This window comes from Macaca fascicularis, chromosome 3 (assembly GCF_037993035.2).
Source record: "Macaca fascicularis isolate 582-1 chromosome 3, T2T-MFA8v1.1".
Classification (NCBI taxonomy): domain Eukaryota; kingdom Metazoa; phylum Chordata; class Mammalia; order Primates; family Cercopithecidae; genus Macaca; species Macaca fascicularis.
Genome location: NC_088377.1, coordinates 199,704,792 through 199,732,182, shown reverse-complemented (window position 1 = coordinate 199,732,182; position 27,391 = coordinate 199,704,792). Strand labels below are relative to the sequence as shown.

Sequence of the window (27,391 nt, the reverse complement as noted above, 5' to 3'; positions counted from 1 at the left end):
CCCCGTCTTGCCTGCGTTGTGTGGAGGGCACACCTCTGAACATCACGCAGTCCTCAGGGGGCCCCGGAATCAAAGGTGTGTCCATGGTTAGTGTGCTGAGGTCTCACTCTGTGCTGTGCCGTGTGGCGGGCGCACCTCTGAACATCACGCAGCCCTCAGGGTGGCCCTGGGATATGGGTGTGTCCACGGTTCGTGTGTGAAGGCTTCACATTGTGCTGGTCACTGGGACTGAGGCAGAGTCTCTGCTCTTAGGCAGTGTGGAGCCCGCCCAGCCTGGTGTTATGGGGGTGCCAGCTTCACAGTAGGATCTGGATTTGAATCCCCAATCTACCCAGTAAATAACTGTGCAAGCCTCAGCTCTCTGAGGTGTGCCGTGGGGGCGATCATGGTTCTGGCTTTGCAGGGCTGTCGGGAGACCGCGTGAGAGGGGACCCTGGTGTCAGGGCTGTCGGGACACCGCGTGAGAGGGGACCCTGGTGTCAGGGCTGTCGGGACACCGCGTGAGAGGGCGATCCTGGTGTCAGGGCTGTCGGGAGACCGCATGAGAGGGTGATCCTGGTGTCAGGGCTGTCAGGAGACCGCGTGAGAGGGCGATCCTGGTGTCAGGGCTGTCGGGACACCGCGTGACAGGGTGATCCTGGTGTCAGGGCTGTCAGGAGACCGCGTGAGAGGGCGATCCTGGTGTCAGGGCTGTCGGGACACCGCGTGAGAGGGCGATCCTGGTGTCAGGGCTGTCGGGACACCGCGTGACAGGGCGATCCTGGTGTCAGGGCTGTCGGGACACCGCGTGACAGGGCGATCCTGGTGTCAGGGCTGTCGGGACACCGCGTGACAGGGCGATCCTGGTGTCAGGGCTGTCGGGACACCGCGTGAGAGGGTGATCCTGGTGTCAGGGCTGTCGGGACACCGCGTGAGAGGGTGATCCTGGTGTCAGGGCTGTCGGGACACCGCGTGAGAGGGTGATCCTGGTGTCAGGGCTGTCGGGAGACGGCGTGAGAGGGTGATCCTGGTGTCAGGGCTCTCGGGAGACCGCGTGAGAGGGTGATCCTGGTGTCAGGGCTGTCGGGAGACGGCGTGAGAGGGTGATCCTGGTGTCAGGGCTCTCGGGAGACGGCGTGAGAGGGCGATCCTGGTGTCAGGGCTGTCGGGACACCGCGTGAGAGGGCGATCCTGGTGTCGGGGCTGTCGGGACACCGCGTGAGAGGGCGATCCTGGTGTCGGGGCTGTCGGGACACCGCGTGAGAGGGCGATCCTGGTGTCGGGGCTGTCGGGACACCGCGTGAGAGGGCGATCCTGGTGTCGGGGCTGTCGGGACACCGCGTGAGAGGGTGATCCTGGTGTCGGGGCTGTCGGGAGACCGCGTGAGAGGGTGATCCTGGTGTCAGGGCTGTCGGGAGACGGCGTGAGAGGGTGATCCTGGTGTCAGGGCTGTCGGGAGACGGCGTGAGAGGGCGATCCTGGTGTCGGGGCTGTCGGGACACCGCGTGAGATGGTGATCCTGGTGTCGGGGCTGTCGGGACACCGCGTGAGAGGGCGATCCTGGTGTCAGGGCTGTCGGGACACCGCGTGAGAGGGCGATCCTGGTGTCAGGGCTGTCGGGACACCGTGTGAGAGGGCGATCCTGGTGTCAGGGCTCCGGCAGTCAACCTTGTGGGACATCATGGGGTGGTTGGGGGGACGTGGTTTTGCATTTTGCTGACTAGTAGAACTTTTAAAAGTCAGGGGAGCTTTAAAAGATCCCAGTGGTCAGGCCACACCTCTTGTCAAATCAGAATTCAGGGGATGAGGCCAGCGTCAATATTTCTAAGACATGGCAGCTTTTCCCCCAAGCGGCCGTGGTGAGCGTCGGGAGCTGGGGCCGAGCTTCTCAGCCTGTGTCAGCATCTCCTGGACGTCCTGATGGACCGCAGATCGCTCACCCAGCCCGGTTTCTGGTGCACTGGTCTGAGCATCGTCCTTTGAAAACCACTGGACGTCAGGGGAAGTAATGTTTGCTGCGGTGTCTGGGGCAGGAAAGGAGGAAGCAGAGCACAGGCCAATCTCGGAGGACAGGGGGATTTTGCTGGAAGGGTATTTAGTAAGGTTTGCTTTATTTCATATTGAGGGATGCACAGTGGAACCCTGAGCATTGCAGAGCTGTGAAGTGCCCAGGAGACACCAAATTACCTTTCCCTTAAAGCTTTCACCTCAGTTTTCAACCACATCTTCACACTTCCAATTTCTTAAACTCCCAGGAGACCTGGAACACTTCCAAATAGATGAAAATTCAGTCAGAGGTGTGAAGTTTTGGCCCTACTGAGAACATTCAGGGTGTGAATGATGAACTTGGAAGGAGTTTTGATTGTGGTTTTACTGTGATTCCTCACAGGCCAGGCTCGCCCTGGGGAGGGGAGGTTTGGTGCTAATGCCCTTCACTCTGTGTTGACTGGGGCCGTGCGTCCGCCACGGTCCCACAGGCCGATACAGCACCTTTGCTTTCAGGGCGAGTGGTGTCTGCTTATCGAGGCCAGGGTGGACACCTGCCCGCTGGAAGTGTCCAGAGACATTGCGCCCGAGATGCTGAAGAGCCCCGGAAGGGACACGGTTTCTTCTCATCCAGGATTCTGGGAATGTTCTGTGGAGTTCGGAGGAATGCAGAGCATGGATACTGTGCAAGCAGATAAGGACGCTTCCAGGAAGTAAGCATCAGAAAAGGGGTCAGAAGACTCAGCCTGGATTCTTGGTGGCTCATCGGGTTCATAGCAAACCACACACACTGAATCCACCTGTGTGCATCATTGCCATGTAGACGTACGGACCCTGCTTGGATATTGGTTTGAACACATTAACTACAAGATGACTTTTTTCTAATTAATGGAATTTAGCACTGACCGGATATTAGAACATTATTAAAGAGCAGTTGCTGTTAAATAATTTTGCGGTGTGATACTGGGTTAGTGATGATATCTTTGAAAGCTCTCGTGTGGGCTGAGCTGTGGTGATCCCGGTGCTGTGGGAGATGGAGAGGCAGAGGCTGCAGTGAGCCATGATTGTGTCACTGCACCCCAGCCTGGGAAACAGAGTAAGACCCTATCTCCCCTAAATAAAATAAAATGAAATAAGTCCTCATTTGCTAGAGATACATAGAAAATGGCATAGCAGATTTTCTCTAATTTACCCCACCCTCAAACCTGGAAAACAGGAGGAGTGGCAGGGGAGACGGATGGAATGAAACATGAGCCACTGCAGAGCAATGGGTGGCCGTGGCCAATGGCGTCTGTGCTGTTATCTTCTCTGCAGAGCGACGGGGGGCCATGGCCAATGGCATCCATGCCGTTATCTTCTCTGCAGAGCGATGGGGTCTGTGGCCAATGATGCCTGTGCTGTTATCTTCTCTGCAGAGTGATGGGGGGGCCATGGCCAATGGCGTCCGCGCTGTTATCTTCTCTGCAGAGTGACAGGGGACCGTGGCCAATGGCGTCTGTGCTGTTATCTTCTCTGCAGAGTGATGGGGGGCCATGGCCAATGGCATCTGTGCCGTTATCTTCTCTGCAGAGTGATGGGGGGCCATGGCCAATGGCGTCTGTGCTGTTATCTTCTCTGCTTTCGTGTATGTTTGAACATTTCTATAATAAAAACGTAAGTGAAAAGCTTCCTGTGCTGTTTCCTGGAGGTGTGGTGTTTTTGTTCATTTGTTTTTAGAATTGGGGCGGGAAGTAGTGGGATTGGGGGTCCATGGGGGCCATTTCTTGGGTTTTCCTGAAGTGGGTTCTGTGCTCGGCATCGTGAAGCAAGTGGGGCATGCGTTTGCTCCCTGCCTGTGGGCTGTGTGGAGGCAGCCTGACCAACACATTTCGAGGGGCACACATGCCTCCGGGGGGTCGCTGAGGCTGTGTATGTCTGTTCCATGCAGCAGCTGTCATCTCTGTTTTTGAACACATTGACGGTGTGCAGTCTCTTGGGGGGGACGTTCGAGGTCAAGAGTGGCCAGAAGAGGCTCCCTTGTCATTGCAATGATCCACACTCCACTCTGCTGTCATGGAACCTGCCCCCAAGCCTGCACCCTCTTTGTCTCTTCTTCATCTGTGGCAACCATCCCCAATCCTGACATCAGTGATCGTGTGCATTGTGTCTTGTCTGTCCTCGGTAGCAACCATCCCCAATCCTGACATCGGTGATCGTGTGCATTGTGTCTTGTCTGTCCTCGGTAGCAACCGTCCCCAATCCTGACATCGGTGATCGTGTGCGTTGTGTCTTGTCTGTCCTCGGTAGCAACCGTCCCCAATCCTGACATCGGTGATCGTGTGCGTTGTGTCTTGTCTGTCCTCGGTAGCAACCGTCCCCAATCCTGACATCGGTGATCGTGTGCGTTGTGTCTTGTCTGTCCTCGGTAGCAATCATCCCCAATCCTGACATCGCTGACTGTGTGCGTTGTGTCTTGTCTGTCCTCCATAGTCGTCTGCAATCCTGACATTGGTGATTGTGTGCATTGTGTCTTGTCTGTCCTCAGTAGCAACCGTCCCCAGTCCTGACATCGGTGATCGTGTGCGTTGTGTCTTGTCTGTCCTCGGTAACAACCGTCCCCAATCCTGACATCGGTGATTGTGTGCGCTGTGTCTTGTCTGTCCTCGGTAACAACCGTCCCCAGTCCTGTCATTGGTGATCATGTGTGTTGTGTCTTGTCTGTCCTCAGTAACAACCGTCCCCAATCCTGACATCGGTGATTGTGTGCATTGTGTCTTGTCTGTCCTCCATAGCAACTGTCCCCACTCCTGACATCGGTGATCATGTGCGTTGTGTCTTGTCTGTCCTCAGTAACAACCGTCCCCAGTCCTGACATCGGTGATTGTGTGCATTGTGTCTTGTCTGTTCTCGGTAACAACCGTCCCCAATCCTGACATTGGTGATCATGTGCGTTGTGTCTTGTCTGTCCTCAGTAACAACCATCCCCAATCCTGACATCGGTGATTGTGTGCATTGTGTCTTGTCTGTCCCCTGGCTAGAATGTGAGTTTAATGGGAGGAGCCTTGTCTGCTTTGCTGAGTTTCTAAGTGTCTCCATCGGTTCCCTGCACCTGGTTGGTGCACAACAGAGGTCAGTTCAGTGCTTAGTACTTAAGAGACATGAGGCTTTCCATTTTCCTCAATTAATTAGTATGGAAGTAATGCATAGCTATGGTTCATTTAAAAGCTGAGTAATATAGGGCTTAAAATAAGAAGTAACAGATCCTGCGCCTCCTTCCCGAGCCCACCCCCCACACCCAGGGCAACGGCAGCCTCTCCCGCCTTGAGGTCCTGCAGCAGCTGCCACTTTTCGTACGGTTCCCATCTCATCAGGAGCTGACTCAGTCCTTCTCTGTACAGTGGCCTCTCCTGCGTTGAGGTCCCGCCATGGCTGCCACTTCTCCATTGGCTTCCATCCCGTCTCGTCGGGAACGGACTGAGTCCTCCTCTGTGTAGCCCCCGTGATGCTCCCTGCACTGCAGGGCGAGGCCTCTCCTCTTTCAATTCCCTGCGTCCAGGCTGTGTTAGCCCACGTTTTGTTTTCACACTGTCAAGTTAAAAGCATCATGCCCAGCCCTGCAGCTGCAGTGACGGGCGGGTCCTCGGGGGTGCTCCCCGTGTCACAGCTGTGCCAGCGTCGATTGCAGATGAGCCGAGTGGGTCCCTCAGTGCCCCTGAGCCACTGGGCAACAGAGTAAGACCGGGTCTGACTCTGGAGGAGAAGGTTCTTTGTGCAGTTCCAAGAGATGCTCCTGCCTCATCCTGCAGCAGCCGCCCCAGACGTGCCACGTCTAACTGTGGTGTGGGGACGTTCTCTTCTTGCACAGTTTCTCCTTGTGTTTCCCAAAGGTTCTGGTCACTTCCTTTCCTTCGTGTCTCCCTCCTCATCCCCTCCTGACCTCATTCACTCCACCTGTCTTATCGAGCCCCCCAGGCCCAGAGGTGTCCGCTGGAATCCTGGCTCTCCAGCCCAAGGTCACCCTGAGATGCCACAGTCTGTGAGTGGGAGGGGAAGTCTGTGGGGCGGCAGGAGGCTGCCTGGGACGAGGTTGCAGGGGCAGGTGTGTGGCGTGCTCAGAGCTCCTGGGTGAACCAGGGAGAAGGAGGAAGGCCTTGAGGAGCCTGGCGAAGGTGAACCCGGCAGGTCCATGGTCTCCACTGGGAGATGGGGAGGACCCATTGGGCAGGGGAGACGGTGCTTCTGGATGGGAAAGTTTAATTCTGTGAAGATATGAATTCTCTCTGAATGAACCTATACATGTAAGTGATCACAATATTAACAAATTTTTTGAAATTAAGCAAGCTAGCTTTAAAGTCCAGTTTCAGACACAAATATGAGACTAAACAGAAGAGTTATGAAAAAGAGAAGTTGTGTGTGGGGAGTGGAGTCTTGCACACTCAGTGCTTTGCAGTGATGGGACATTTAAGCCGGAGTGGGGAACAGACGGGCAGATTGAGGGGAAAGAATAGAAAGCCTAGAAATAGACCCAAATGCGCATGGGTATTTGGTATATGATAATGGTGACATTTTAAATCAGTGGGGAAAAGATGTATTATTCAGTAATGATTTGGGGACAACTGGCCAGACATTCGGAAAACATATAGCTGGGTCCCTCCCAAACTCCTTACCCCAAAATAAAATCCAGATGGCGCAGAGACTTAAAAATATAATGGAATTTTACAAGTACTGGAAGAAAACGTGGGGGACTGTTTAATAATTTTGAGAGGGAATTAAGTTTTTTAAGGAAGAGAGCCCACTATTTAAGGAAATTAAAATTCACGTCACTTTAACTCACCAGCCCGACTCCTGGAAGTTACGTGATGAATGTTCAGCCTGGGTGTGAAGAACCAAACGCACAATGATCCTGTGAAACATCATAACAGGAAAAAACCACAAGCATTCTAAACACCCTTGAGTTGTGGTTCATCTTCAAGGCAGAGTTAGGTAGATATGCTGACACAGAGGGACCCCGGACACTTTGAAAGAAAAAAGGAAGATCGGCCGGGCGCAGTGGCTCAAGCCTGTAATCCCAGCACTTTGGGAGGCCGAGACGGGTGGATCACGAGGTCAGGAGATCGAGACCATCCTGGCTAACACAGTGAAACCCTGTCTCTACTAAAAAAATACAAAAAACTAGCTGGGCGAGGTGGCGCCTGTAGTCCCAGCTACTCGGGAGGCTGAGGCAGGAGAATGGCGTGAACCCGGGAGGCAGAGCTTGCAGTGAGCTGAGATCTGGCCACTGCACTCCAGCCTGGGCCACAGAGCGAGACTCCGTCTCAAAAAAAAAAAAAAAAAAAAAGGGAAAAAGGAAGATGAGAACAGCTGGGATCCATATTAGAAGAAGATGAACCTGGACCGAATTTCTTTCAGAGACACCAACTCCTATGCTCACGGGTGTGAAAGGCAAGACTAAAGGTTTGCAGCTGAGAATATAATGTTTCATGACTTTAGGGTGGAGAGGAAGGTTTTGAGACAGAACACAAAGAGTGCTAATTGCAAAGGAAATTATTGATAATTTCAACCATATTAAAATCAAGAATAAGTCTTAGTAAAAAAGACGCTGTAAAGAGAATTAATTAAAAGACAAGCCACAGAATGGGAGACAGTATTTTCAACACATGTAACCAACAAAGATCCCACGTTCAGATCAGACAGAACCCTGACAAATCACTGAGAACAAAGCCACGAAGGAAACGTTTGCAAAACATTCAAGCAATACGTTCTAGGGAGAAAATTCAAATGACTGAGAAATACATAAAATGGTCTTCAACCTAATTATTAAATTGGAACGATGAAGACAGAAGCCGTATGACATTCAGCAGCTCACCTGCTAGACGGGCAAAAACCGGAGGCACCGACTCCAGGCGCAGCTGCGATGTGGGGCCGGGAGTCCCTGGAAGCTCCTGGCGGTGATACACAAGCTCTGAGCTCCTTGGGGCCTTGCACGGCAGGTGGGTGAGTGTTGCGCTGGAATGTGGAGAGGTATGTTTGCCGCGGCTGAGGTTTCGCTCCTTGCCCTCCATGCCGCAGAAGCACACGCACGCCTGGTCAGGGAGACGCGCAAGGAAGCACGTAGGTGGCATTGTTTACAGTCTCCCCAGGCTGGACGTGGCCCACACGCACTTTGGTGGCAGAGGAGAGGAAGTAGATGATTTTTATTTTCATACAGTGGAACAATGGAATTAACCATGACGGGGCGACTCGGATCATCTCACAGACATGAAGCTGAGTGAAAGAAGTAAGGTGTAAAAGACGACAGGCCTGTGAATCTGGTGCAGAGGCAGGTGCGGCCATGAGGACAACTTCCATCAAGTCGGCTGTGGCTCCCCACGAAGGTGCAGCAGGGGTGGGGGCTCTGGCTGCTGGCGGGACTATTTCTTGAGTGCCGATTGGAAGAATATTCACTTAATATTGCTATATGATGTGTTTTTGTGCACATTTCTCTATTATATCTACAAGGTCAAAAAAAGCGAGAATGCATCTCAGTTGTGTTTCACCAGTGTGTGTGTATGTGTCCTCGTGTGTGGGAAGACGTTCACTGAGGCAGCTGTTATGGACTGAATGTGTTTCATTGAACTCAGCCTGTAGGAGGCCGAACCCCCAGTGGACGGTGCAGGGAGGAGAGGCCTTTGGGAGGTGATTGGGTTAGATCGCCCGCGAGGGTGGGGCTCCTGTGAAGGGACCAGTGCTCTTGTGAGAAGAGGAAGAGTCCTCCCTCTCCTCCATGTGAGGACGCGGTGAGAAGCCAGGCGGAGGCCATCACCAGGGCTGACCATGCTGTCACCCCCACCCCAGACTTCCAGCCTCCAGACCGTGAGGATGTTTCAGTGGGAGTCACCCAGCCTGTGGCACCGCGGTGACCTCACCAGGTTCATCTGTGCCGCGGCCACCTTGGATTCGTCCATAGCACAGCAACGTTTTGTGTTGTAGCTTTGCCTTCGCTTAACTTTGAAAACCAAGTATCTTAGGAAGAAAAGGAGGTTTAGCATTCCTGTTTGCCAGGAAAATCACAAAGGTTTATGCGATTGTGAGTGAACTAAGGGCACCGGTGCAGGGGCTGCGGGAAACTGACGTGTGATGTGCTCTCCACTCATCCTGGCTCCATTACCACGCTGAAGTGGCATCCACTAGTTTGGAAATAACTAAGGCAAAGAAGTCAGAGCTGAACTCCTCCAAACGTTCGTGACGATGAATTAAGACCTCACATGTTCACGTCTGCCTGTTGGTGTTTGGTCTCGGCCCGCGCTGTGTATCTTGCTTCTGCCTGTTGGTGTTTGTTTGGACTCGGGCTGTGCTGTGTGCCTTGCTTTTGTGGGGACCTGTGCATCGTCCTCTCTTGGTGACTCCTGGGCCAAGGTTGACACTCCACTCTTAGAGCAAACTGAACTGTAGCGCGATTGTGTCTGCTGCTGCTCCGGGCGGGGGTCCTGTGGGCCGACCACCCTCGCCTGCCTTTGGGCCAGCCTCGCTTCCTCTGGAGGTTCCTGAGCTCGAGTTGTGGGCTTGACATGCACCTGGAATGGTTGGTTTGGGTGTCTGTCATCGGAGACACCATCCCTACCCCACATATGAGCTGGGAGAAAACAGACTTTGACGTTTGATTGTTTTCTGTGTTCATTGGGAGGGAAGAAAGTCCCTGGACCTTAAACACACCCTGTTGTCCACAGGTGGTGCTGAGTCCCACAAAGGAACCTGGAATCCAGCTGAGTGGGCACGTGCTGCCCGTCACGGCCTTGCATGTCCTGAACATCTGTTGAGAGGAGGCGGGGGTGTCACCTTAATTCCATCCGGGATGCCACAGTGACACAGTGCAAAGTGCCGTGTCCCTCATCCCCGCAGATACGTGGCATCCCACTGGTCTCCTAACCATCCAGCGCTGTTGCTCCTGACCATTGGAAATGCTGGAGGGGCTGGAGCACCTGGACAGTCCGGTCTCATTCTAATGGCTGGACTGGAGTGGGGTTGCCTCGAACCTGTCTTAGGCTGCAAATGCCCCCAGCAGCAGAGCCAGGGGAACTCTCACTGGGGCCTGCCCTGGGAGCCCCGGGGGACACTTCTCGGGTCAGCTCTGATCTCAAGGTGGGACCGCCCCGTGCCTTTGGCCCGGGAGTGGGGGCTGCAGGAGGAACCCCTCATGCTGTGGCCCTCCCATCTGAGGGGCGCCCCTGGGGGCCTCAAATTCAGCATCGGGCTCCAGTGAAGACTCAGCTCCTCTGGGGGGGACCCCTGCCCGCCCCACCCTCCTGCCCTGCCCGCCACACCCTCCTGCCCCGCCCCGCCCTCCTGCCCCGCCCCGCCCTCCTGCCCGCCCCACCCTCCTGCCCGCCCCACCCTCCTGCCCTGCGGCGCTGCCCAGGCCTGGGTCTGTGGAGACGTCTGTTTGCCTCTGGCCTGATGAAAGCGGTGTGGAAACCAAGCTCCCTCCGCCTCCCCACATCGCTGCTCTTTTTGAGGGGTTTTCGTGCTGACTTACCGTTTTCTCTAATTAGGAAACAATACGTGGCTATTATGAAACGTTTAGAAAATGTATAATAAATAAAAAAATAATGTTACCGTTCTGATTTACATCCTTCCAAGTCGACTTTTCTCTCTCTGTCCTAAGGACGACTCTCAGACACCCAGCCTCTTCTGTGCCTGGGCCCCTCTACTGGGTCCGTGTTGTTACCCACCTGGCCTGTGGCCTTCCTTGTGAGATTCGTCCTGGGAGTGGTCCCAGAAAGCAGCCCTGGCGGTGGAGCAGCCGGAGCGGGACACGCCATGTGGGGCTCCTGGCGGTGGAGCAGCTGGAGCGGGGCACGCCATGTGGGGCCGTGCTGGGCTTGGCTTCACCCTCAGCAGTGAGGCCCTCTTGCTGCCCTCCTGAGTCGGCGCCTGGCCTGGCCCAGTGTCCTCAGGCTGACGATGATGCTGGACTGAGGGTCCCTGTCCTGCTGGCATTTGTCCTGTGCCGTGTGGCCGGGTAGCATGGCCAGGAGCTGGGGTGGGGCGAGACCGTAGCTTGTCATTTCCAACCCCTCCAAAGCCCCTTTGTGGATGGCAGCAGGGACTTCAGTGCTGCCCCTGCTCTCGGCTCTGCGGGTGCTCATGTCCCTGCACCTGCGCAGAGAGGCCAGCTCCCTGGCTACGGGGCAGCCTTCATCTTCACTGCTGGCTTGGCTAACAGCTTGACGCAGCCCACCACTGGCCCAGGCCTTGGAGGACTGTTTGCTTTCCAGGGGCCTGGCGGGACGCAAGGCGGGCCGGGTGCCCGTGCAGGTGGCTTTGTTTCCTGGAGAGGTGGGGCAGAGGCTTCTGGCAGCAGGAGCAAGCTGGGCGGGTCAGCCTCATGCGGCTGCGTGGGCAGCATCTGTGTGGCTGAGCCGTGGGGCTCCCTGGGGCCCGGCTGCTTCGGGGCTGCCCAGCTGGGCAGGTGGTGCTTCCCTGGCCTGGGTCCGTCAGGGCTTCATTGTGGAGACGGGTCTTGTGCTCTGGAGAAGTGATTAGCTGCCTTCCTCTTTTTTTTTGGTGCCAAAGAATTCCATTTGGGGAATTTATACAGCCAATTAAGTATTTAGCTCAAGGCAATTAATAGCTGGAATGCAAGCATTAGCTAAAACCTAAATTGGAATTCATACATCCACGCTTTTGCTTAACGGTGGAGGCTGGAGGGAGGCACTGAGTGTTATCTGGGGAGCTAGCAGAGGCTGCCTGGGCCCGGAGAGGAACTCCACATTGGCTGTGGATTCATGGCCCTGTCCTTGCTTGGGAAGGAATGTTTCAGTGTTTTGGAGCAGAAGTTTAAAATCAGTTTGACAATCAGAGGCCATCCTGGTCCTGCGGGGAGCTGCTGTCAGCCTGCCCCACCTGGTGTCCTAGCTGCATCCTTACTGGGCACGTATGTCACTGCCTTTGTCTCTTTCAAAGCCACCCGTGGGCTTCTGGTTATATTGGGATACCCCTCAAAAGTGACAGAAGCCATGAGGCTGTGAGAACAGGAGCAGTGAGGCTGCAGGCCGGCCCTGTCTTCAGTCCACAGAAGCCAGATTGGAGGTGGGTTCTGGATGTCGTGGGTGCCCTGGACAGCCCAGCTTGCCTGATGGGGGACAGAGGCTAGGGCTGCCATGGGGCTGGGCTTCTCCCCAGACAGGGAGCAGTGGAGAATTCTCACCAAAAATCCAGATAGATAAAACCAAACAGCAAAACTTACCAATTTTCTCTTGGCCAACCAACTAATCTCTGAGGAAATTAGACCAAGGACCATTTGGATTTTCAAGCTGCTCTGTGTGTCCCTGGCGGCCCAGGCAGAGTCCAGGTGGGGTGTGCCTGCCGGGGGCGACTGTGGCTCGGGTGGGGCTCCGTGTGTCCCTGACAGCCCAGGCAGAGTCTGGGTGGGGTGCGCCCGCCGGGGGCAACTGTGTCTCGGGTGGGGCTCCGTGTGTCCCTGGCAGCCCAGGCAGAGTCTGGGTGGGATCTGCCTGTGGCTGTGTGGCTCAGGTGGGGCTCCGTGTGTCTGTGGCAGCCCAGGCAGAGTCCGGGTGGGGTGTGCCCGCGGGGGGCGACTGTGGCTCAGGTGGGGCTCCGTGTGTCCGTGGCAGCCCAGGCAGAGTCCGGGTGGGGTGTGCCCGCTGGGGGCGACTGTGGCTCAGGTGGGGCTCCGTGTGTCCCTGGCAGCCCAGGCAAAGTCTGGGTGGGGTCTGCCCGTGGCTGTGTGGCTTGGGTGGGGCTCTGGCACTCACAGCAGATCTCCATCGTGTGTGGGCCCAGTGTGGTCCGACCACAGCAACACCTCATAGGGGCCTGGGGATTTCCACATTAAAATATAGTTGAAAGTATTCAATTTAATGTAAAAGTAAATGTACCTTTTTCTTACCTATAGCTTACAGATGGGGGTAAGTTTTCTCTGTCTCTCACACATTCAGGCACACACCCACCCCAGAAACAGTCCCTCGACCTCTAAGTGGTTTGCAAGGACAGACTGTGCCTGGGAAGACCTGGGGCGAGCTGGGAATCCGGACTTCGGGCGACTGAGTGGTGGTGGGCTGGGTGGGGCAGGAGCCTGGGGTGCTGGGGCACCAGGGTTTACCTGCCCACGCTGAGTGTCCTGGGTTCTCATGTGTCCTGAGTTCTCACGTGGGGTGGTCCGAGGGTGGACCCAGGCCCCGGGGTTTACCTGCCTGGGCTGAGTGTCCTGGCTTCTCACATGGGGTGGTCCGAGGGCTGACCTGGAGGCTTCTGAGCGCTGACATGGTCTTGCCAGTGTCCGCTGCCAAGACGACGCGTCTGCTGCCCTGTGGCTCACGGGAACAGGAGGAGGTGGGAGCGGGAGCCGTCTGGGGCAGAGGAGGGACAGGCGAGCTTGGGGCAGAGTGGCCTCTCCGGGTCTTCTGGCCCCACCAGGCAGCACAGACCCCAAGATGGGGCAGGAGGCTGTTCCCTCGATGAGCGGCGGGCGGCCGTCTGCATTCAGCCCTGCACCTTTGCCCACTCGTTGTTGGAGGACGGCCCCATTATGGGCTGGGGCAGAGGTGTGGGGTGGGTGGAGATTAGGGCCAGACGAACCTGAAGGCCCTCCAGAGTCTCTGACCTGTTCCTGAGAGGCCGCGGGGTCACTGGTCCGGCTCAGGCTCTGCCAAGGAGCCTCCTTCGGGTTTTTGGTGCCTGCAGTCAGGGACTGCGCCGCCTGCTGTGCCGTGAAGAGTGTGGCGGAAGCTCCTGCCCGGGTTGCAGGCGAGGGATTTAATTAGGGAAGGGCTCCAGGGTGAGGACAGTCAGGGCAGAGGTGAGCAGGTGGGGGCACTTGGCTCTTCCTTTGGTGGTGAGGAAAAGCTTAGGGCTGAGCCAGCCACGCAAGGCTTCAGGCTGTGCAGATGAGGAAGGGCTGGCCAGCCTCGGGGACAGGGCAGTGGGGCTGAGGGGCTGTGTCCCCCAGGGCCTGCCCCCTCTGGAGACAAAGCCCTGAGGCTGGGCGATGCCTGGGAGAAGGCTTTTGCTCAGTGAGGGTGAAAGGGATCCAGCTCTCCCTAGCCCTCCTGGCCAAGCCCAGCTCAGGCCCTTTCAGGGAGAAGCCACCGTGGCAGGTCTCATGACCCACCCGCTGTGGTGGGCTTGCTGCTGTGCAGGGGGTTGTGGTCTGGCATGGTGCACCCCCTGGGTGTGGCTGCATTTTCGAGAGGATGCAGGGGGAGAATTGTTGCTGAAAGAGAGCGGGCCCTGAGCGAAGAACTTGGGGCGTAAGCTGCACAGCAGTGAGGGGACACTGGGGGCTTTCTTGGGATCCCAAAAATGGCAGTAGGAGAGGACCTGGCTTCTGTGCACATGACGCAGGCCCTGTGGGTCTTGGGGTCTGGGAGGAGCATGAGGACGAGGAAAGGGAGACAGGCTGGGGCCATCTCGGTTGGATTCCACAGGAAAGGCCGGAGCCAGGTTTCCTGAGACGTTCTCCTGGCGAGCAGCTGTACGGTCTGAGGCTGTCACTTGTGTTTCATTTTAGGCTCACCCTGGGTCTAGGTGGGTCTGGGTGCTGTGTCTAGGCTGCTCTAACAGGGTTTGGCCTGGGATTCTGAGGCTCGGCCTCTTCTCACGTGGGTGGTAGAGAGATATCTGCCCCCAGCCGGGAGGGCAGTGTCAGGTTTATCAAACTGACATTTGCAGCAGGTGTGGAGATTTTGAGTGAAGTCAAATCAGGTTTTCAGGGAGAAACAAACACTGGCCATGGGTGGGAACTTGGGGGCCCAGTGGGGCTGCAACAGGGAAGGAGGTGGCTGGGCGCTGGGGCTTACGGCTGGCTGGGGCTCACCTTAGCTTCCCGAGCACAGTCTGCGACGGCACCGGCATGGCCTCTCCAGGACCTGTTAGGAGGTGATGGTGGCAGGCCTGTGAACACGCCGCTCTTGCTGGAGCCGGGCAAGGCTGCCAGGGGGGTGCTGGGCTACAGCGTCCCTGGGGCGGGTGCCTGTCTCCCTGCCCGGTGGAGGGGTGGGTGGCAGTGCCCACAGGCCCCCTCCCTTCTCTAGCACCTCTGCGTGCAGTGGGAGAGGAAAGGACCCTGAACAGGGCCCTCCTGAGAGGAGGAGAAGGTGCTGCTGGAGCGACACCCAGAGACGGGTGGGAGCCCAGACATCCAGGACTCGGGGTGGGGCACCACATGGGAGCAGCTCTGCCCCCGGCCATCCCAGGCAGCCCCGTTGCTGGTGGCCAACAGTCCACTCTGACCCCGTCACCCGGACAAAGACCCCCAGAGTCTCACACGGCAGAGGAAGCTCCTGTGTGATTCACCTGCTGGCCACAGGCCTTGGAACCCTCCCTGCTGAGTCTTACTTTTAGGAAGGGGTCTCGTGGGCGCCCCCCGTAGAAGGAGGTGGCTTGCCCAGGTGGGGACAAGCAGCTCGCATTCTTGGCGGGAAGATTCGCCCCACGCCGCTCCCCCGCCAGGAAGGTCGTCCCACGCCGCTCCCCCGCCAGGAAGATTCGCCCCACGCCGCTCCCCCGCCAGGAAGGTCGCCCCACGCCGCTCCCCCGCCAGGAAGGTTCGCCCCACGCCGCTCCCCCGCCAGGAAGGTCGCCCCACGCCGCTCCCCCGCCAGGAAGGTTCGTCCCACGCCGCTCCCCCGCCAGGAAGGTTCGTCCCACGCCGCTCCCCCGCCAGGAAGATTCGCCCCACGCCGCTCCCCCGCCAGGAAGGTTCGTCCCACGCCGCTCCCCCGCCAGGAAGGTTCGTCCCACGCCGCTCCCCCGCCAGGAAGGTTCGCCCCACGCCGCTCCCCCGCCAGGAAGGTTCGTCCCACGCCGCTCCTCCCGCTTCCTCTCCTCCCTGAGGTGTCCTGGTAGCCCGGGCAGCCCAGGATTTAACCTAAGAGCTGCATAGCGTGACTGACCAGGCGGCAGGCAGCCCCCAACTCTTACAGACCTGTCAGTGGGAAAACAGTCTCATCAATTCTCTATTGATTCCTTTTAGCCTTTACCCAGAAGTCAAGTTTGTCTGTTGATTTGATATAAATCTACCCTTGGATTGTTGGCAACTCAGGCAAGAGGTGACGACTTCGGAGCCTTCTGTGCCTTTGGGGTGAAGCCGTGCCTGGCACTGCCCTGGAGCCGCAGGAGCCCCTGGGCCGAGCCGTGGAAGATGGGCTCGGAGCATCCTCTGCAGCCTCTGCTCCTGCCTTTGCCCACACAGACCCGCTCACCCAGTGACCTGTGGCCACCTAGTGGGAACAAGACATTTGCGATGTGCTTGTTGACCAGGTTAAGAGGCATTCTGGTTTAAAGAGAACAAAAGAGGTTTTTTTTTTTTTCTTTTTTTAAATACTTATTTGTGTTCCTGAAAAGGCTGCTTTCTGCTTTAGTACTGTCTTTCTAGGCCAAAGACTATGCTCTAGGTTTATAAATATTTCTTTTAACTCACTAATGTGCCAATTTGCCTGGAGGCCCTGTCCTCCTCTTGTTGTCCATGGTGGCAGGAGATAAAATCTGTTTTAACTTTTCCAAAAAGGGAAACGTGTCATTTTATTTTCTGACAAAAAAGGAAACATACATTCCCTTCCGTGCCTTTTTCATACGCATGTTTCCTGTAACTAGAATTAAAGCACACAGGAGAAAAGGAAGCAGGCGGAGCGCTGCACGGCTGGGTGGTGCAGGAAGGTGCAAGCCACAGAATCAAAATCATCTCCTTAGGATCCTAAAGCCCCAAAATGATCATGGTGAAGAACATTCTGGTAAATGTCTTTTTAGATGCTTTTCTGGGCACACACACATACAACAAACATGGAATCCTGTAGTCCTGCAAATTTTTCTTATTGCTTACCAAATCTCTTACTCCTGAATGGTGAGTGGGCTTCCACTGTTGGATACTGTTACGTAGCGTCCATTGCATGCAGGTGCCATTATCTAGGGAACCAACCCTCTAGTGGAGAAAATGTAGGTTGCAATGTTTCTTCATCATGCAGATGGAAACTGAGTAGGTAACTGGTCACTTTCAGCTCTCGTATGTTTGCACACAGAGAATGCCATGCATTTCAGGGTTCTCAGCCTCAGCCTCCTTACACATTGTATGACAACATTCTCAGCTCAACTTTGCTCTCAGATTTTCACCATGTCAGGTAATCAGAGAATGATTTCCTTGCTGTCACCACCACCACTGCCATCACCATCACTATCACTACCACCACCACTGCCACCATTGCCATCACCATCACTATCACCACCACCACCACTGCCACCACCACTATCACCATCACTATCACCATCACCATCACTGCCACCATTGCCATCACCATCACTATAACCACCACCACCACTGATCACTATCACTATCACCACCAGTCATCACCATCACTGTCACTATCACCACCACTGCCACCACTGATATCAGCATCACCATCGTCACCACCACCACCACTGCCATCACCATCACCACCATTGCCACCACTGCCATCACTACCATCACCATCACCATCACTACCACCCCTATCACTACCACCAGCACCACCATCACTACCACCCCCATCAGTACCACCATCACTACTACCACCGTCACCACCACCACCACCACTACCACCATCACCACTACCACCCCCATCACCCCACCATCACCACTATCACTATCATCATCATCACCATCACCATCACCACTGCCACCACCACTGTCATCGTCACCACCACCTTCACCACCACCACCACTACCACCACCACCCTGTCACTACCATCACCACCACAATCACTACTGCCACCATCATCACCATGACCACCCTCATCACCAGTATTATCACCACCACCATTGTTACCACTATCATTATCACCACCACTGCCACCACTGCCACCACCACCATTACCACATCACCACCACTGCCACCATCACCACTATCACCCCATTACCATCACTACCGTCACCACCATCATCACCACAACACCCATAACTACTACCACTACCACCATCATCACCACCACCACCCCGTCACTATCACCACCACCATTACCATCACTTTTGTTGAGGAAGTCTGCCCAAAGCTGTGCTAGAATGCTATTGCACCAGTTGTGAGATGCCACAGCCACCACAGCCACAACCACCACAGCCACAGCCACCACAACCACAGCCACAGCCTCCACAACCACAGCCACAGCCACCACAACCACAGCCACCACAGCCACAGCCACCACAACCACAGCCACCTCAACCACAGCCACCACAACCACAGCCACAGCCACCACAACCACAGTCACCTCAGTCACAGCCACCCCATCCATCCACAGCCACCACAACCACAGTCACAGCTACCACAGTCACAGCCACAGCCACCACAGCCACAGCCACCACAGCCACAGCTGCTACAGCCACCACAACCACAACCACAGCCACCACAACCACAGCCACAACCACAGCCACCACAACCATAGCCACAGCCACCACAACCACAGCCGCCACAGCCACCACAACCACAGCCACAGCCACCACAACCACAGCCACAGTCACCGCAGCCACCATAGCCACAGCCACCACAACCACAGCCACCAAGGCCTCTGATTTGAGGCTTGAATGGAATGGACAATCCATCTAGCTTTTGGGAGCTGGGCCGGGAGCATTTGGTATCTGAATGTCAAGTATTTGGAGGGTGTGTTCGAGGCGGTGACTTTGCCTACAAGAAGATAGCTTTGAGCATGAGTCTCTACCTTTACGGGCTGTGGCCACACACCATCTATTGTTGCAACTGAGTTTGGGAGAAATGTCCAGTCAGAAATGAGGACTCATTAGGGTAGGAGGCCAGAAGGTTGTCAGGACCCAGTAAGACTCATGTGAGGATAGAGAAATGAAGATATTTTCTAAGTGATTTAGTACAGCGTGATATGAAATGCAGATGGTGCCTCAGCATGATGTCACAGAACCCCAAACCCAAACCAACTCCTCCCAGGGTTTCTCATCAATAAATCAGTCAGCCCCAGGACTCAATATTTCCACATTGCAAACTTATTTCCAAAAGATCTAGCTTCCTTGTGGGTACTACAAGGTGGACCCTGTGAATAAGCCTGGAGCTCCCCAGACTAGGCCGTCTCGTGGGTCGTTCAGACACTTGTCTTGCAATCATTATAAACTGATTTCCATATCTGTACTGTCTATGTCTATTGAAGATGCATTTCATGTGCAATCTTTATATTAATACACACCATGACTTGATATTTAAAAGAATTAGAGATGGTCATGAACTGGGGTTGGCAAACTTTATCTGTAAAGGACCAAATGATTAATATCTTGGCTTTGAAAGCCACATAAGGTTACTGTTTCCTCCTCCTTGTCTTACTCCTCCCCCTCCTCTTCTTCTCGTCCTTCTCCTCCTTTCTTCTCTCTTCCCCACTTCTCCTCTCTTTCTCTTTTTTACTACAACCCTTAAAAAATATAAAAACCATTCTTAGCTCAAAGGCCCATGAGCACAAAATATCTGAGACGGTCTCAGTCAATTGAGGAAGTTTATTTTGCCAAGGTGAAGGATGCACCCATGGTACAGTCTCAGGAAGTCCTGGGACTTGTGCCCGAGGTGGTCGGGGGCCTGAGACATGTGCCGGAGGTGGTCGGGGGCCTGAGACTTGTGCCCGAGGTGGTCGGGGGCCTGAGACATGTGCCCGAGGTGGTCGGGGGCCTGAGATATGTGCTGAGGTGGTCGGGGGCCTGAGACTTCTACCCGAGGTGGTCGGGGGCCTGAGACTTGTACCTGAGGTGGTCGGGGGCCTGAGACTTGTACCTGAGGTGGTCGGGGGCCTGAGACTTGTACCCGAGGTGGTCAGGGGCCTGAGACTTGTGTCTGAGGTGGTCGGGGTCCTGAGACATGTGCTGAGGTGGCTGGGGGCCTGAGACTTGTACCTGAGGTGGTCGGAGGCTTGAGACTTGTACCCGAGGTGGTCAGGGGCCTGAGACTTGTGTCTGAGGTGGTCGGGGTCCTGAGACATGTGCTGAGGTGGCTGGGGGCCTGAGACTTGTACCTGAGGTGGTCGGGGGCACAGTTTACTTTTATACATTTTAGGGAGACATGAGACGTCAATCAATATGTATAAGACGTACTTTGGTTCAGTCCAGTAAGGCGGGATAACTGGAAGTGGCGGCTTCCAGGTTAGAAGTAGATAAGAGACAAAAGTTTGCATTCTTTTGAGTCCTTGAACACCCTTCCAGTGAATACACAATTGAACCTGGCTCAGTGAATCTGCATTTTTACATAAGCAACAGGAGAGAGGGAGCAATGAGATCTGCATTTGTCTCAGGGGAGCCTCAGAGGGGTGACTTTGAACAGGATGGGAGGCAGGTTTGCCCTGAGCAGTTCCCAGCTTGACTTCTCCCTTTAGCCTGGAAATTTTGGAGTCCCAAGGTTTGTTTTCCTTTCCTAGGCCCTGTATAAAAAGACGGGTGGGGTAGGTCCCAGGGCTGTGGTTTTTTGACCCCTGGTCAGAGTATCTCTGAGGAAGTTGCTATCGGTGGACGTGTTGCTAAACCCTATATGCTAATTAACTGGGCATCAGCCTATAGTGTCTTTCCATACAGCACGATTCATCGTTAGCAAATTCCAAGAAAATCAACAACCATCGGAACTGACCTCTTGGCTATAATGATCTGTTTGCGTCGGATCAGATTTCCTATGGAGAAACAACTAGAAGTTCTGGGTAAAATGCACAGAATGCCTGCTCTGGGGAGCCGCGGAGGCTACCGGGATTTGAGAGGCCAAGATCCCATTCATTAGCCTGATTTGATCATTCCACAATGTATATATGTGTGGAAACATCACACTGCATCCCATTTGTCAATTAAAAATAAAATATAACTTTTTCTTTTTTTTTTTTTGTCGAGATGGAGTCTCACTCTGTTGCCCAGGTTGGAGTGCAGTGGTGTGATCTCAGCTCACTGTAACTTCTGCCTCCAGGGTTCAAGTGATTCTCCTGCCTCAGCCTCCCAGTAGCTGGGACTACAGGCACCTGCCACCACGCCTGGCTAATTTTTGTATTTTTAGTAGAGATGGGGTTTCACCATATTGGCCAGGCTGGTCTCGAACTCCTGACCTCAGGTGATCCGCCCATCTCAGCCTCCCAAAGTGCTGGGATTACAGGCGTGAGCCACTGCGCCTGGCCAATATAACTTAAAAAAGACCCATCGGAGGGGCACCGTTGGGGCGCCCACTCCCTGTGCGCTGCCTGTCTCCTGGGGGCATTTGTCATTCCTATCGAAAGAGGCTGAGAAACCAGGCAAGGGCTGTGGAGAAGAGGCTGTGAAACCCGCAGAGCACTCAGCAACCTCATAGGGTAAGCAACACACAAACAAATGATTGGGTTGCAAAGGTTACCAGGCCCTGAGGAGACTGGATCCCAAAGAGAAAGTAGGTACAGATGCGATCAGCACCTTGGCTTTCACGTCTGACACATTTGCCAAATTCTTGAGTTGAATAAGAGGCTGATCAGAAAGCAATGGAAAAGCGGAGCAGGATTTTTGGCAGTCTCGTAATGCTGCAGAGATGAAACTGGAAATCAGGAGCTTCTAAGAAAGAGGGGCCATCGCACACAGCCCAGGTCCCCGCCCCGGATGGGCCACGCCACAGGTGTAAGGACAAGCCCCAGGTGACTGATCCTTGCAAGGACAGGCCTGTCTTCTTGTCTCAGGCCGTACTTGAGTTAAGGGGATCTACCCTCGATCTGGCTGTCTAGTGAGGAGGAAGGTAAGAAGACAGACTCACCCAGAGTCTCTGCGGTTTCATATGTAATGTCTGAATTTCAGTTGTCAAGAAGCAAGACCAAGACACAAAAACAGATGACAACAGTATACCCACAGATAGTTATTATACTTGTTGCAGTCAAATTTTAAAATAACTATGACTAAAATAACTATGACTGATATGTTCAAGACAATAAAGGGTAGGTGGAAAATTTTACCAGAAAAATTGATTCTATAAACAAAGTAATCAAATGGAAATCCTAGACCTGAATTTAATAACTCAATAGATGGGCATCACAAAACACTGGGTACGAAGGAGGAGTGGATGAGTGAGCTGGACGAAGGTCCATGGGAAATAACCAGGCAGAGTCACAGATCAAAACTGAGAGAAAGTATAGGAGGGAGTGCATGAGGCAGAGGAGAGCTGTTGGAAAGGTCTATACGTGTAAGTGGAGTCCCAGCAGAGGACAAGGAAAACGGCTTAGAAGCAATGTTTGAGGTGATGAGAGCTACGATTTTTTTTCAAACCTGGAGAAAGACACCAAAGCTTGGATTTTTAAAGATCTATTATATAGCTATTTTTTTTTTTTTTTTTTTGAGATGGAGTCTCACTCTGTCGCCCAGGCTGGAGTGGCCGGATCTCAACTCACTGCAAGCTCCGCCTCCCGGGTTCACGCCATTCTCCTGTCTCAGCCTCCCGAGTAGCTGGGACTACAGGCGCCCGCCACCTCGCCCGGCTAGTTTTTTGTATTTTTTAGTAGAGACGGGGTTTCACCGTATTAGCCAGGATAGTCTCGATCTCCTGACCTCGTGATCCGCCCGTCTCGGCCTCCCAAAGTGCTGGGATTACAGGCTTGAGCCACCACGCCCGGCCTATATAGCTATTTTTAAGGTAAACAACAGTTGAATATTGGCAGTTTTGTATAGTTAGTTCAACCTCGCAGAATAAATACAAAGAAAACCCTACCTCTGAACATCATCCTAAAATTAGTAAAAACCAAAGTTTAAGAGAAAAATCTGGAAAGCAAGCAGAGAAAAAGCATAGGACATTCATCTCTATTGATGAATTGTTTCACCAGAAACCACGGCGACCAGAAGGCAGCGAGATGGACCTCCCATGTGAGGGAGAAAATACCCCATCAACTCAAGCTCTGTACTCCCTGGAAATGTTTCTCGGGTATAAAGATGAAATCAAGACGTGTCCAGACAAACAGAACTTGAGAGTCTCCATCAACAGATGACTCTTAGGAAAAGACTGCAGGGACTTTTGGCAGGAGGAAAATAATCCCACGTGGAAACAGGGAAATAAGGTGGGCAGGGATAGCAGTGGGAAGTGTCGGTGGGTTGGTAAGTCAGCAGGAATATTGGCGACACAGAAGGTAAAGGAGTTAGTGTTCTCAGGTTCGCCATTATCCAGGATGCGATCATGCGTGTTACACTAATAAGTCAGGGATCCATGTTCTTTTTTGTGGAAAGAACACAAAACATGAGATCTACCCTCTTCACATTGTAAGTGCATAGCACAGTCTTGTTGACAATAGCCATGATCTGTACCGCAGATCTCTAGCACTCATTCATCCTGCAGAACTAAAACTTGATACCCATTGATTAGCAACGCCCCACCCTGCCCCCACCCAGCCCCTGGAAACCACCGTTCTTCTCTCTGCATCTATGAATTGGACTATTTTAGACGCCCAGTCTAGGTGCAATCATCAGCGTTTTCTTTTCTGTGCCTGGATTACTTCACTCAGCTCATGTCTTCCAGGTTCATCTATGTTGTCATTTACGGCAGGGTGTTCTTCTTTTCTAAGGCTGAGTAATGTTTCATTGTATAGATATACCCTAAGTAAAACATCCGTCCATCTCTTGGTGGACATTTGGGTTGTTTCCACATCTTGGATATTGCAAATAATGCCACAGTGAGTGTGGGAATGCAAGTGTCTCTTTGGAGATCTTGATTTTGACTCCTTTGGGTAAAAACCCACAGTGGGATTGCTGGATCAAATCGTACTTCTATTTTTAATTTTTTGAGGAACTTATGTACTGTTTTCCATAAGGACCTTTTGCATTCCCACAGCAGTATACAATCTTCACCAATACTCATCTTTTTTTTTTTTTTGATAATAGCTATCCTAACAAGTGTGATACGATAGCACATTGTAGTGTTGATTTAGATTTTGCCGGCAATGAGTGATGTCGAGCATTTTTGCATTTTTGTTGTACACCTGTAGTTCATTTGTATTTCTTCCTGTGAGAAACATCCATTCAGGTCTTTTTGCCCATTTAAAAAATCAGGTTATTTTGTTTTTGGTTATTGGGTTGTAGCAGTTCCTTATACATTTTGGACATTAACCTTTTAAAAAGGTATGTGCTTTGCAAGTATTTTATCCTATTCTGTAGATTGCCTTTTCACTGTTGATTGTTTCTTTTGCAGAAACTTTAGTTTGATGTAGTCTTCCTTGTCTGTTTCTGCTTTTGTTGCCTGAGCTTTTGGTGTCATATCCAAAAAATAATTGCTAAGACCAATGTCATGAAGGTTTTTCTATATTTTCTTCTAGGAGGTTTACGGGTTCAGGTGTTATGTTTAAGGCATTCATCCCTTTTTAGTTGATTTGTGTGTGTGTGTATGGTATAAGATAACCATCTAATTTTGTTCTTTGCATGTGGATATCCAGTTTTTCTGACACCATTTGGGATGTGATGTGTCTTGCACCATAATAAGTCAAGGACCCATGTTATTATTTCTAGAATAACCACAAAAAGAATAGCTAACAAGCTAAGAAAGGGAATCAGAATAATAATAGAAATACTTTATCTAAAAGAAAGCAAAAAAGAAGAGAACAAAGGGAAAATAAACAGATGAGACAAATAAAAAACCAAAATAAGATAGTAGATATGAATCCCAATATATTAGTAATTTCATTGCAAATAAATGAGGTAAATACTCCAATCAAAAATTAAAGATGGTCACTAAAAAATAAAACCACACTGCTTCAAGGGACCACCTTCAGTGTTGAGATATAAAAGGTTGAAAGGCTGGAAGAGAATACAACGAAAACACTGACCTAAAGAAAGCTGGTATAGCTAAACTAATATGCAAAGTAGATCTTAAGGCAGGAAGCATTTTCTGATATAAAAAGAGCCATAATAAAAATAAGGGTTAGTATATCAGGAACACACGGTAATTATAAATTTGATGTTCCCAATATAATTTTCAAATATATAAAGCAAATATTGAGATACTTACAGGAGAGAATAATGCATATTTTTATGCATGTTTGTTTTTATTATTGGTATGTCTGTTCTATCACGTATTTAGAGAGATGTGCTAAAGAAGATCTGAAGAACAGGATTAACAATCTTGGTCTAATTGACACACTGCACCTATCAAAACAGAACCTGCATTCTTTTCAAGTGCACGTAGCATACATATTGAAAATGACCATCTATTGGACAAAAATGTTTTAATCAGATAAACAAATCTTAACATATTGCTAAAGATTGAACTCATTCAGAGTATTTCTTTGGCCAAATAAATTAAGCTAAAAACAAATGGAAAAAAAAAACCCTAGAAATATCTAAATGTTTGGAAATTAAGCAGTACTCTTCTAAATACCCCATTTGTCAAAGAAAAAAGGTCAATATAAATCTGAAAATATTTTGAACTGAACTATAATATAAATACAATATTTAAAATTTTGGGGAATTTTGGGATCAAACTAAAGCTAAGGTTAGAAATAAATCATAACCTTAAGTGCTTTTATTAGAACAGAAGAAAAGGTGAAAATGACATGTGTCTAAAGAACTTAGAAAAAGGACAGAAAATTGAAATTAAAGAAACATAAGAATGTAATAAAAAGAAGAGAAAAATAATGTAATAGAAAACAAATGTGTAGTAGAGAGAATGAACAAAACCAATTATTGGTTCTTTAAAAGATCTGAATATACATTTCTGGCAAGCCTGATCAAGAAAAACAGAAGGAAGCACCAACTTACCAACGCCAGGAATAAAAAGTGGACATCGCTGTAGATCCATGTCATGCGCAGCTTTTGCCTGTAAACTTCAAAATAAAGTGGCAAATGTAGCTATAAATTTTCTTTTACCCTGTGATTGAATAGTATCACTCCTAGAGATACACGTATTCCCAACAGAAATGCAGACTGAGGTATGCAAAGGACATGTACGAGAATGTGCCCAGCAGCTCAGTTCGTATCTGTGGAAGCCGAACATATCTGTCTTTTATGGTCTAGTAATCCCACTCCTATGAGTACATACCCAATAGAAATGCATACTTAAATATACAAAAATGCCTAAGAATGTTCCCAGCAGCTTGATTTATAACAGCTTACAACTGAAATAACTTATACGTCTATCCACAGGAGAATGTATAAATAACCGTGGGATGTTCCACACAATTAAATACTATAGAGCAATAAAAAACCACCAGCTACCGTTGTACAGTGCAACACAGATGACTCTCACAAATGTGATGTTGTGCAAAGAAGCCAGATTCAGAAGAGCAGAGCGTGTGAGTCCACTGACCTACAGTTCAAACAGGCAAAGCTGATGTTCAGCCTGGAATTTAGAATGATGGTGACTGACAGGATGGAGGCGGGGCTTGTGGGTTATTAATCTATGTCTGGGTGGGTGTGTTTGTTTTGTAAAAATTCGTCAGGGTGTGGGGCCTCTTCCCCCTTCCTCATTCCTGTTTTCACTCCAGGTCAGTCACCAGGTGTTGCTTTTGTAACAGGAGTGCAAGCCGTTCTAGTGAGGGTGAGGTTGTCTTAAGCTCTGTTTTATGGGAGTTGCATCTGTTCTGAGCTGGCCTTGCTCCTGGAAATCCCGGGCCAGGCTGTGTCTTCAGGCAGCACCAAGCTGTGTACTCCTCACTGGTGCACGCTTTGGAATGCATACTATCTCAATAAAAAGTTTGTCAAGTGATACTTCTAATAGCTGCTGTTTGTTTGCAGAATACTTTAAACATATTCCAGGGGCTTTAAAACATATTATCTTTGCTGCTGGTCTCAGAAAACCATTGCAGGAGGCTGCAGGCATTTAAGTGATGTTTGCCTTCCCTGGCAGAGGTGGAGCCTGGGCCAGAGCTTGCACCCTCCCCCTCCTGAACACTGTCCCAAGACGACACAGAGGTTAAATTTTCATGAACAAAACGTTTGAAATCTGCTATCTGAGCTCTGTGTTTCAGGACTTTGTCGTTTGTAGTTAGCCCTGGCTTGAGAAGTCTGGATGCTTGTTCAGGGAACGGGCCTGGGATTCTGGAGGCCCTGGTGCTTTCGCCCTGGCTCAAGGCCCTGCCACTGCTCATGGGTCACTGTGTGGGGTTCCCCTGAGGATCTGGGGAGCACCCGTGACGTCTCCCTGACCGTGTCGTGTTTCTCTTCTGCCTCACATGCCATTAAAGGTCCAGCGGGGACTCTGAGTCCTCCCCTCCCTGCCCTGGACAAGGCTTCCCGTGAGTCAGCCAGAATATTCCGTGGTCCTGGCTGCAGTGATTGGCTCAGGAGGGGTCATGTGACCAAAGTGGATCCTGTTGGAGTGTATTGGACTGTGAGGATGCTGGACAAGACTCTGCATTTCTGCTCAGGTGGGCAGGACAGCAGGTGGGCAGGACAGCAGGTGGGCTTGTCACTGCTGGCACTTGAGGGCTGGTGTTGGTGTCCAGCGGGCAGGTCAGAGAGAGGGACGAGCAGGTCCTGGGTAACATGATGGAGCACTCAGACACAGCCTTCCCCGGC

At 52.0% G+C, this 27,391-nt stretch overlaps 1 protein-coding gene and 2 long non-coding RNA genes across 9 annotated transcripts in view; 1 reads left to right on the top strand and 2 right to left on the bottom strand.

Moving 5' to 3' along the window:
- The window catches only part of PTPRN2 (protein tyrosine phosphatase receptor type N2), a 1,017,982-nt gene that overhangs the window by 125,783 nt on the left and 864,808 nt on the right, over positions 1-27,391 (top strand). The window lies entirely within an intron of this gene.
- On the bottom strand, positions 2,486-9,643 carry LOC135970290 (uncharacterized). The gene is made up of 3 exons (XR_010585986.1): positions 7,811-9,643; positions 6,779-6,847; positions 2,486-6,203 (listed from the first exon to the last, which is right to left on the bottom strand). It is a non-coding gene; the product is annotated as an uncharacterized lncRNA (long non-coding RNA).
- LOC141409970 (uncharacterized) lies at positions 10,277-25,853 on the bottom strand. Its single transcript, XR_012433143.1, has 3 exons — positions 25,634-25,853; positions 14,759-14,810; positions 10,277-13,674 (listed from the first exon to the last, which is right to left on the bottom strand). It is a non-coding gene; the product is annotated as an uncharacterized lncRNA (long non-coding RNA).